The 8,296-nt window shown below is 45.3% G+C and overlaps 1 pseudogene; it reads left to right on the top strand.

Annotated features, from left to right (window-relative positions):
- Positions 1-1,066: 1,066 nt before the first annotated feature.
- LOC123462977 lies at positions 1,067-1,866 on the top strand (annotated as a pseudogene).
- The last annotated feature ends 6,430 nt before the right edge of the window (positions 1,867-8,296 follow it).

Below are 8,296 nucleotides of genomic sequence, written 5' to 3'. Positions count from 1 at the left end.
ATTGCTGTATAGCACATGCCTCAAACTCAACAGCAAGCACATATCACCTCACTGTTTCCAAGGGTCAGAATGGGGACAGGACTTAGCGGCCTAAGTGTCTCCACCTGGGGGTGTTTGGACCTTGGTTACAGCCAGGGCCTGTCAGGGCTGAGGTCTCATCGGGAGGCCTGAGCAGAGGAAGGAAACCTGCTTCTTATTCCCATGAACGCAGCCTAGTTCTGTTTCTCACTGGCTGGGGGTCTTCACAGTGGTACCTTGCAACAGACAGCCAGCTTCCTAAGGACAAATGACTGAAGACAGGGTGATATGGCACTCAGACAGGCACGTGGATCGATGAACTAGAACAGAGGGCCCAGAAATGATGCCACATGGCTCTAGTTCTCGACAAAGGTGCCACTGGAGAGACTTACCTAGACTGTATAAAGGGCACAAAAAAATATAAGCATCAAAAGAACAAATAATCCACTCAATAAGTAGACAGATAAGTTAAATGGATAGTTCTCCAAAGATGTAAAAATGTCCAAATAAATACATGAAAAAATGTCCAGCAGCATTGGGCATTGGGGGAAGATGAGCTGAATCTGTGTTGAGAGTCCATCTTATCCCCATCTTAACTCTTTCAGTAGTTATCACCACGGAAACAAAAATAGCATGCTGGTGAAGGGGTAAGGAGAAAAGGAACTGTTAGCGCTGGAGAGATGGCTCAGCAGTTAAGGCGCTTGCCTGCAAAGCCTAAGGACCCAGGTTTGATTCCCTAGTACCCACGTAAAGCCAGATGCACAATGTGGAGCATGTGTCTGGAGGGATTTTTTTTTTTTTTTTTGCAGTGGCTGGAGGCTGGGGTGCACCCATTCTCTCTTTCCCTCTCTCTCTCTCCCTCTGCTCTTTCTATCTCAAATTAATTAATTAATTAAATTTAGAAAAGGAACCATTTTATACCATTAATGGGAATGCCAATTAGTCCAGGCTTTATGAAAATCAGTGTATAAAATTTCCTCAAAAAGTTAAAGTCAGGCTCCGCCCGGCGCACGTGTGTCCGTTGGCTGGGGACCGGGTTGCAGCAGAGATGGATGCCTTGGATCAGGTTGTAAAACCCAAAACAAAAAGGGCCAAACGATTTCTTGAAAAGAGAGAACCAAAACTCAGTGAAAATATTAAAAATGCCATGCTGATTAAAGGGGGAAACGCAAATGCCACCGTGATGCAAGTCCTCAGAGATATGTATGCACTGAAGAAACCGTAGGGGGTTCTGTATAAAAAGTAAAATATTACAAGACCGTTTGAGGATCAGACATCACTGGAATTCTTCTCAAAGAAGTCAGATTGCTCTTTACTCATGTTTGATTCCCATGACAAGAAACTTCCAAATAATCTAGTAATAGGTCGTATGTATGACTACCATGTGCTGGATATGATTGAATTAGGCATTGAGAAATTTGTGTCTCTAAAAGATGTTAAGAATAAGGCCCCACAGCGCCAAATGGTCGACTGGCTGGATTGGAGTATGCCCTGCACTTCACTGCGCTAAGCGGGAAGGTTTACTTCCGAAGCTATGAGTTGCTGTTGAAGAAGTCTCGTTGCCGGACACCACGGATTGAGCTGGAGGAGGTGGGACCTTCCTCGGATCTGGGTCTTAGGAGGCCACAGCTAGCATCAGATGATCTGTACAAGTTATCTATGAAAATGCCTAAAGTGCTCAAACCAACGAAGAGGAAGAACGTCTCTCAGGATGCTTTTGGTACAACTTATGGACAAATCCACATGCAGAAGCAAGACCTGAGCAAATTACAAACGAGGAAAATGAAGGGATTAAAGAAGCAGCCTGCGGAGAAGACAGAAGACAAGGAGATGTCCAAGAGAATTTAAAAAAAAAAATTAATGGGGAGGGGAAGGTGTGGAGGCAAATGCCTTTAATCCCAGCACTCAGGAGGCAGAGGTAGGAGGATCGCGGGGACAGCTGTCACCTACTCCCATCATGCTCTGCTTTCTCCCTCAGACCCAAAGCAAGGAACCTGCTGGCTCTGGACTGAACCTTCTGGAAGCATCAGCCAAAATAAACCTTTTCTCTTCTAAGTGTGACTCTCGGATACATGTCACAGGGCTGAAAGGCTGATGGGCACAAGGTCCCATGGAAATGGAAGGTTCACATCTGTGTGACTTACTACAAAACCAGGCATTCTTAGTAATTTTTAGATTCATTAAAAAAAATAAATTTTCAAAGAATAAAATGAGATTTATCCCATAAGGTAAGGGACTTAACATTTATGCTTTAAGAGCCAGAGGTATCATACAGAGGTAGCTGTCTTTTTGCACCCCAAACTCTACCTCATGATAACACACAATAAAAATTAGAGAGGGGCTGGGGAGTGGCTCAGCTAGTAAAATGCTTGCCACACAATCAGAAAAACATGGGTTTGGCTCCCCAGCACTCACAAAAAAGTCAAGCATGGTATGGCAACCCTATAACTCTGCACTGGGAAAGTAAGGACAGAAGAATCTTTGGGGGTTGCTAGCTAGCTAGTCTAGAATTGGTCAGCTCCTGGTTCAGTGAGACCCCGTCTCAAAAATTAAAGTGGAGCTGGGCATGGTGACTCACACCTTTAATCCCAGCACCAGGTCAGCCTGAGCTAGAGTGAGACCCCACCTCAACAAAGCAAACAAGCAAAACAAAACCATTACAGGATGGAAGGACAGGGTCCTTTCTTTCAGATTCCACTGTTTTATAACCTGTTTAAACACATAAAAACTGCCTTCAATAACGGAGCGGAATTAGATTCACTGAGTGGCCCTACTCCTGATTCTGTGTATGTTGAACAACTTAAGCATCTAAAGGAAGTGCTCAGCAAGGCAAGCGAGGCAGTCATAGGGATGCTAGCGCAGGCTAGACTCACACTGGCTTCCAGGGTAATACTGGAATTTTAATGTGACGCCTCAATTCCAAATAAGCTCCCGTCAGGAAGGGAAGTGGCTTTGAGACTATGACACGGCGAGCCGCTTCGTGGTCTGTCTATCTGCTTGCTTGTTTGACGAATCTTAGGAGCCAGAGTAAGAGAGAGAAGAAGGAACTCCCCCCAGCAGCGCCCCAAGGGCAGCCGAGGCTAATCTTGTCGTGTCTCGGACCCCCACCAGGTGGCGCTGCTTCTCAACAGCTAGAACACAAGGCTGACGAACTGGGCTTTTGCCCACCGCTGGTCATGCATGTGGCCACTAAGAGCCTCCCGGTGTTCCTCGGTTCCGCTAGCCAAGACTCACTTCTTTTCCCATGCGGAAAGTATGTGCCTCAGCAGTATTTTTTTTTTTTTTTTAAGCATCATGTGAGAGGAATTCGTGAGAGCCAATGTTTCACTGACGTAGATCAATACAGTGGGGCGGGTTCAGTTCTCTGACCTTTAAAGGCTGTGTGCATAGGCAGAATACTCACCCTCTCTGCGTCTTAGCTAAGATCGTGACACGAGCCACAGTACCCCACCCGGAAGGTGGATGAGATGCAGGACACAACAGGGCCTGGCACTCTGGAAGCGAAACCTCCTTGGCCCAGCTACATGTCTGGGAACATCCTGAGAATGGATCCTATGCTAGCTAGCTGGCCAGGTCTACAAATCCTCTCAGAAGCAGGGGGAGCATGGACCAACATTAGACCCATTTAGCAGATGAGCAAAACAAGGACAAATACAGTGCGTGAGCTGACTGCCCCCAGTCTAAGTTTAAAGGAGAGTCATAAAGTCCTGTCTATATAACTCATGTGTTCGTGCCTCCAAATCTAAGTTCTTTGTTTCCCCTTCATTCTTTCCTGCTTGCATGAGACATGCCTAGCTGACCTGGAACTCACTTTGTAGTCCAGTGTGCTCTCAAACTCATGGGCATCCTCCTACCTCAGCCTCCACAGCTGGTATGAGACAGATACCAAATAGTATCTTCAATCAAAATCAAGAAATATGCCGGGTGCATTGGCGCACGCCTCTAATCCCAACACTCAGGAGGCAAAGGTAGGAGGATCTCCATGAGTTTGAGAACACTCTGAAACTACATAGTGAATTCCAGGTCAGCCTGGCCTAGAGTGAGACTCTACCTTGAAAAACAGAAACAAAAACAAACAAACAAAACCAAGATCAAGAAATGTAAAGCACCAACTAAAAAGCAATTGCAATTTAAAACTCCTCTTTCTGCTCCAAAGTGTGTCCTCTTGTCCTCAATGTAATTCTGCACTCTTCCCTTTGCATGACAAATCCCCTCGAAATTGAACTTTCATCTGAGCATTCTTTCTGAATCACACAGGGCGTATCTATAACCTAAATCTTTAAAAATTTCTGAGATAGGGTTTTGTGGTGAACTTAAGAGCGTCCCATTGAAAATAAAGGTTAGATTATTTAAAAGAAAAGATGATTCCACAATTCTGCTTCAGGATAAAAATAGGATTCCAAGTCCTCTACCCCACCCCCCAAAAAAGAAAAAAAAAAAAAACTCTGTCTCTTTCCAACTTTCCAACTGCTCGATTTTTTTTTTCCTGTCAGTCCTTGAAATGACCTTGTTTTAATTACCTGCATTTCAATGAGTGAATCTACATGGAAAGTGAAGGTTAATTAATGAAGGATTGGTTCTTCCTCTAGGCCCACCATGCAGTGGCTGACAGCAAGGCTCATCCACACAGTCAGATCTTAGATCTCATTAGAAATGGTCAGATTGATGTGTGTGCCTGAGACCACGGAGAAAAAGGAAATACTTTACCAAGGACGGCCACTCGCAGTGAGCGTTAAGGTCACAATGCTCACCTGGCGCCTCTAACCTCGAATGGCTCTGCCCCTGAACTCACAGAATCCAAGACATTAGGCCAGATAGAAATGGAAAATTCACATTCTAATGAGGTGTACATGTGTGGTGGCCAGGCGCACCACGGACCCATGCAATGCCTGTTCTTTGATTCCTCTTGACAGGCCTTGCAATCACGTTTTTTTAATATTTATTTATTTGTTTGTTGGTTTGTTTGAGAGAAAGAGGCAAATATATAGAGAGAGGGAATGGGCACGCCAGGGCCTCCAGCCACTGCAAATGAACTCCAGACACATGCACCCCCTTGTGCATCTGGCTTCCATGGGTACTTGGGCTTCACAGGCGAGCACCTTAACTGCTAAGCCCTGTCTCCAGTCCTACATATTTTTTACTTATTTATTTATTTTTAATTTTTTGTTCATTTTTATTTATTTATTTGAGAGCAACAGGCAGAGACAGAAAGAGAGAGAGAGAATGGGTGCGCCAGGGCCTCCAGCCACTGAAAACGAACAAACAAACTCCAGACGCGTGCACCACCTTGTGCATCTGGCTAACGTGGGTCCTGGGGATTCGAGCCTCGAACCGGGGTTCTTAGGCTACACAGGCAAGAGCTTAACCACTAAACCATCTCTCCAGCCCATTTTTTAAACATATTTTATTTATTTATTTATGAGAGAGAGAGAATGGACACGCCAGGGCCTCTAGCCACTACAGAGGAACTCCAGATGCATGTCCCCCTTGTGCATCTGGCTAACATGAGTCCTGGGGAATCAAACCAGGATCCTGTGGCTTTGCAGGCAAACACCTTAACCGCTAAGCCATCTCTCCAGTCCCCACATATTTTTAATGGATGATATTTGGGGCATATACACACATATGTTGTGGGAGTACCCTACGATGTTTAGGATAAACTCTAACATGCATCCATTAGATACCAATAGCACCTCTCCCCTAGTTGTGACAACCAAAGATGTCTCCAAATGTTGCCATATGCCTCCTGACGAGAAGAGGAAAGCTTGCCCCTACTTAAGAGCCATTGAAAACCACTGATCTAGAAAAAAAAAATGTGGTTTTCAGGAAATTTTTTTCTTATCTTTTCATGTTGCAGTGAATTAAAGTTCACAGGAAGAAAGTTGCAAATCAAATACCTACATATTCTTTACCAAATTCTCCAAATGTTTTATTTATTTATGAGATAGAGAGGAGAAAGAATGGGCCAGATGAACTCCAGCCTCATGTGCCACCTGTGCACCTGGCTTAGGTGGGTTCTGGGGAGGTGACCCTGAGTCCTTGGGGCTTACAGGCAAGCACCTTAACCACTAAGCCATCTCTCCAGCCCCAAATGTTTTTATTTTACAAAGCCATAGTCTATTTAAAATAGATCAAAATAGTAACTACTAGTCTGGAGAGATGGCTCAGCAGTGAAGGAACTTGCTCGCAAAGCCTGACAGTCTGGGTTTGAGTCCCCAGTACCCATGTAAAGTCACGGGCACAAAGTAGCCCATGTCTCTGGCATTTATCTGTTTGAGTGGCAAGAGGCCCTGGTGCATCCACTCTCTGTCTCCTGGCAAATAAATAAATAAAAATATTTTAAATCTCTCTCTCTCTCTCTCTCTTTCTCAAATAAATAAACCCTGGCATGGTGGCACACGCCTTTAATCCCAGCACTTGGGAGGCAGAGGTAGGAGGATTGCTGAGAGTTCGAGGCCAGCCTGAGACTAAATACATAGTGAATTCCGGGTCAGCCTGAGCTAGATTGAGACCCTACCTCAGAAAACCAAAAATAAATAAAATAAAAATTAATTAATTAAAATTAAAAAATTATTAAAGAAATAAGGGCTATAGGGATGGCTTAGCAGTTAAGGTGCTTGCCTGCAAAGCCAAGAGACCCAGGTTCAATTCCTCAGGACCCATGTAAGCCAGATGCACAAGGTGGTGCATGTGTTTGGGGGAGTTCATTTGCAGTGGCTGGAGGCCCTGGTGTGCCCATTCTCTTTCTTTCTCTCTCTCTCTCTCTCTCTCTCTCTCTCTCTTTCTCTCTCTCTCTCTCTCTCTCTTTCTCTGCCTCTTTCTCTCTCTCAAATAAATAAATAAAAATAAATTATAAAATATTTTTAAAAACTAGTAACTACCAAGTTATTTACAGATTTTTTTTTCTTTTTCAAGGTAGGATCTCACTCTAGCCCAGGCTGATCTGGAAATCACTATGTAGTCTCAGGGTGGCCTTGAATCCACAGCGATCCTCCTACCTCTGCCTCCCAAGTGCTGGGAATAAAGGCGTGCGCCACCACGCCTGGCGTTATTTACAGATTTTCAATGTGTGCATGCATGGTTGTGAGTGCACACGTATGTGAAGTCGTGCACGTATGTGCATGCATGTGTGTGGAAGCCCGAGGACAGCCTTGGGTGCGTCCTCTTCAGGCGTGCTGTCCGCTCTTCTGATACTCTCCCTTGGGTCTGCTCTCTGGCCTGGAGCTCCCCAGTTGGTCTACGTTTGCTGAGCAGTGAGCCCCCCCCCCCCCCGCGATTCTCCTGTCTCCACCTCCCCAGCTCTGGAACCATAAATGTGTACCACCATGTGTGTGCCTGGCATGTTCCTGTGATTCTATGGACCAAGCTCACGTCCTTGGGCTTGCACAGTAAGGATTTTGTCCATTGGACTATCTCCCCACCTCCAAGTCTATAATGTGCAGATATCATTCAAAAATCACTCACTTTCACCACTATCCATTTCTGGTCTAAGACCAAGGTCTAGCCAGGGCTCCATGTCATGGTCACATGGCCTAGCTTTCTCCCTTCTGGGACACTTTCCCAGTCCACTCATTCATGACCTTGGTGTCTTGGAAAAGCACTGCCCAGTTATTTTGTAAAATAAATAAATAAATAAATAAATAAAAATAAAATCAGAGCTGGAGAGATGGCTCAGCAGTTAAGGTACCTGACCGCAGAGCCTAATGACCTGGGTTCAATTCCCCAGTACCCACATAAAAACCAGATGCACAAGAGCATGTGCATCTGGGATATGCTTGTGGCAGCTAGAGGCCCTGGTGCACCCATTCTCTGTCTGCGCTCTCTCTCTCTCTCTCTCTCTCTCTCTCTCTCTCTCTCTCTCTCTCTCTCTCTCTCTCTCTCTTCCTGCTTGAAATAAATAAACAAATAATATATTTTTTAATCCCTTGTGTCCGGAGATGGCTCAGCAGTTAAAAACACTTGCTTACAAATCCTGTTGGCCTGGGTTTAACCCCTCAGTACCCACATAAAGTGGTGCATGCATCTGGAGTCAGGTTGCAGCAGCAAGAGGCCCTGGTATGCCCACCCCCCTCTCTGCCTCTCTCCCTCTCTCTCTCTCTCTCCTCATTAGTTACAAAAATAACTTTGAATAAATCCCTCAGTCGAGTTTTGTCTGATGTTTGCATAGGACTGAAGGTGTGCGTGTTGAACAGAATGCCAGAGCAGTGGCAGTGGGTTGGCCCGGGACTTCTCACGAGACACAGGATGTGGGCAGATGCACCAACGTGAGGCCATTCGT

This window comes from Jaculus jaculus, chromosome 8, assembly GCF_020740685.1.
Source record: "Jaculus jaculus isolate mJacJac1 chromosome 8, mJacJac1.mat.Y.cur, whole genome shotgun sequence".
NCBI classification, from domain to species: Eukaryota; Metazoa; Chordata; class Mammalia; order Rodentia; family Dipodidae; genus Jaculus; species Jaculus jaculus.
This window is presented reverse-complemented; position numbering and strand designations above follow the sequence as displayed.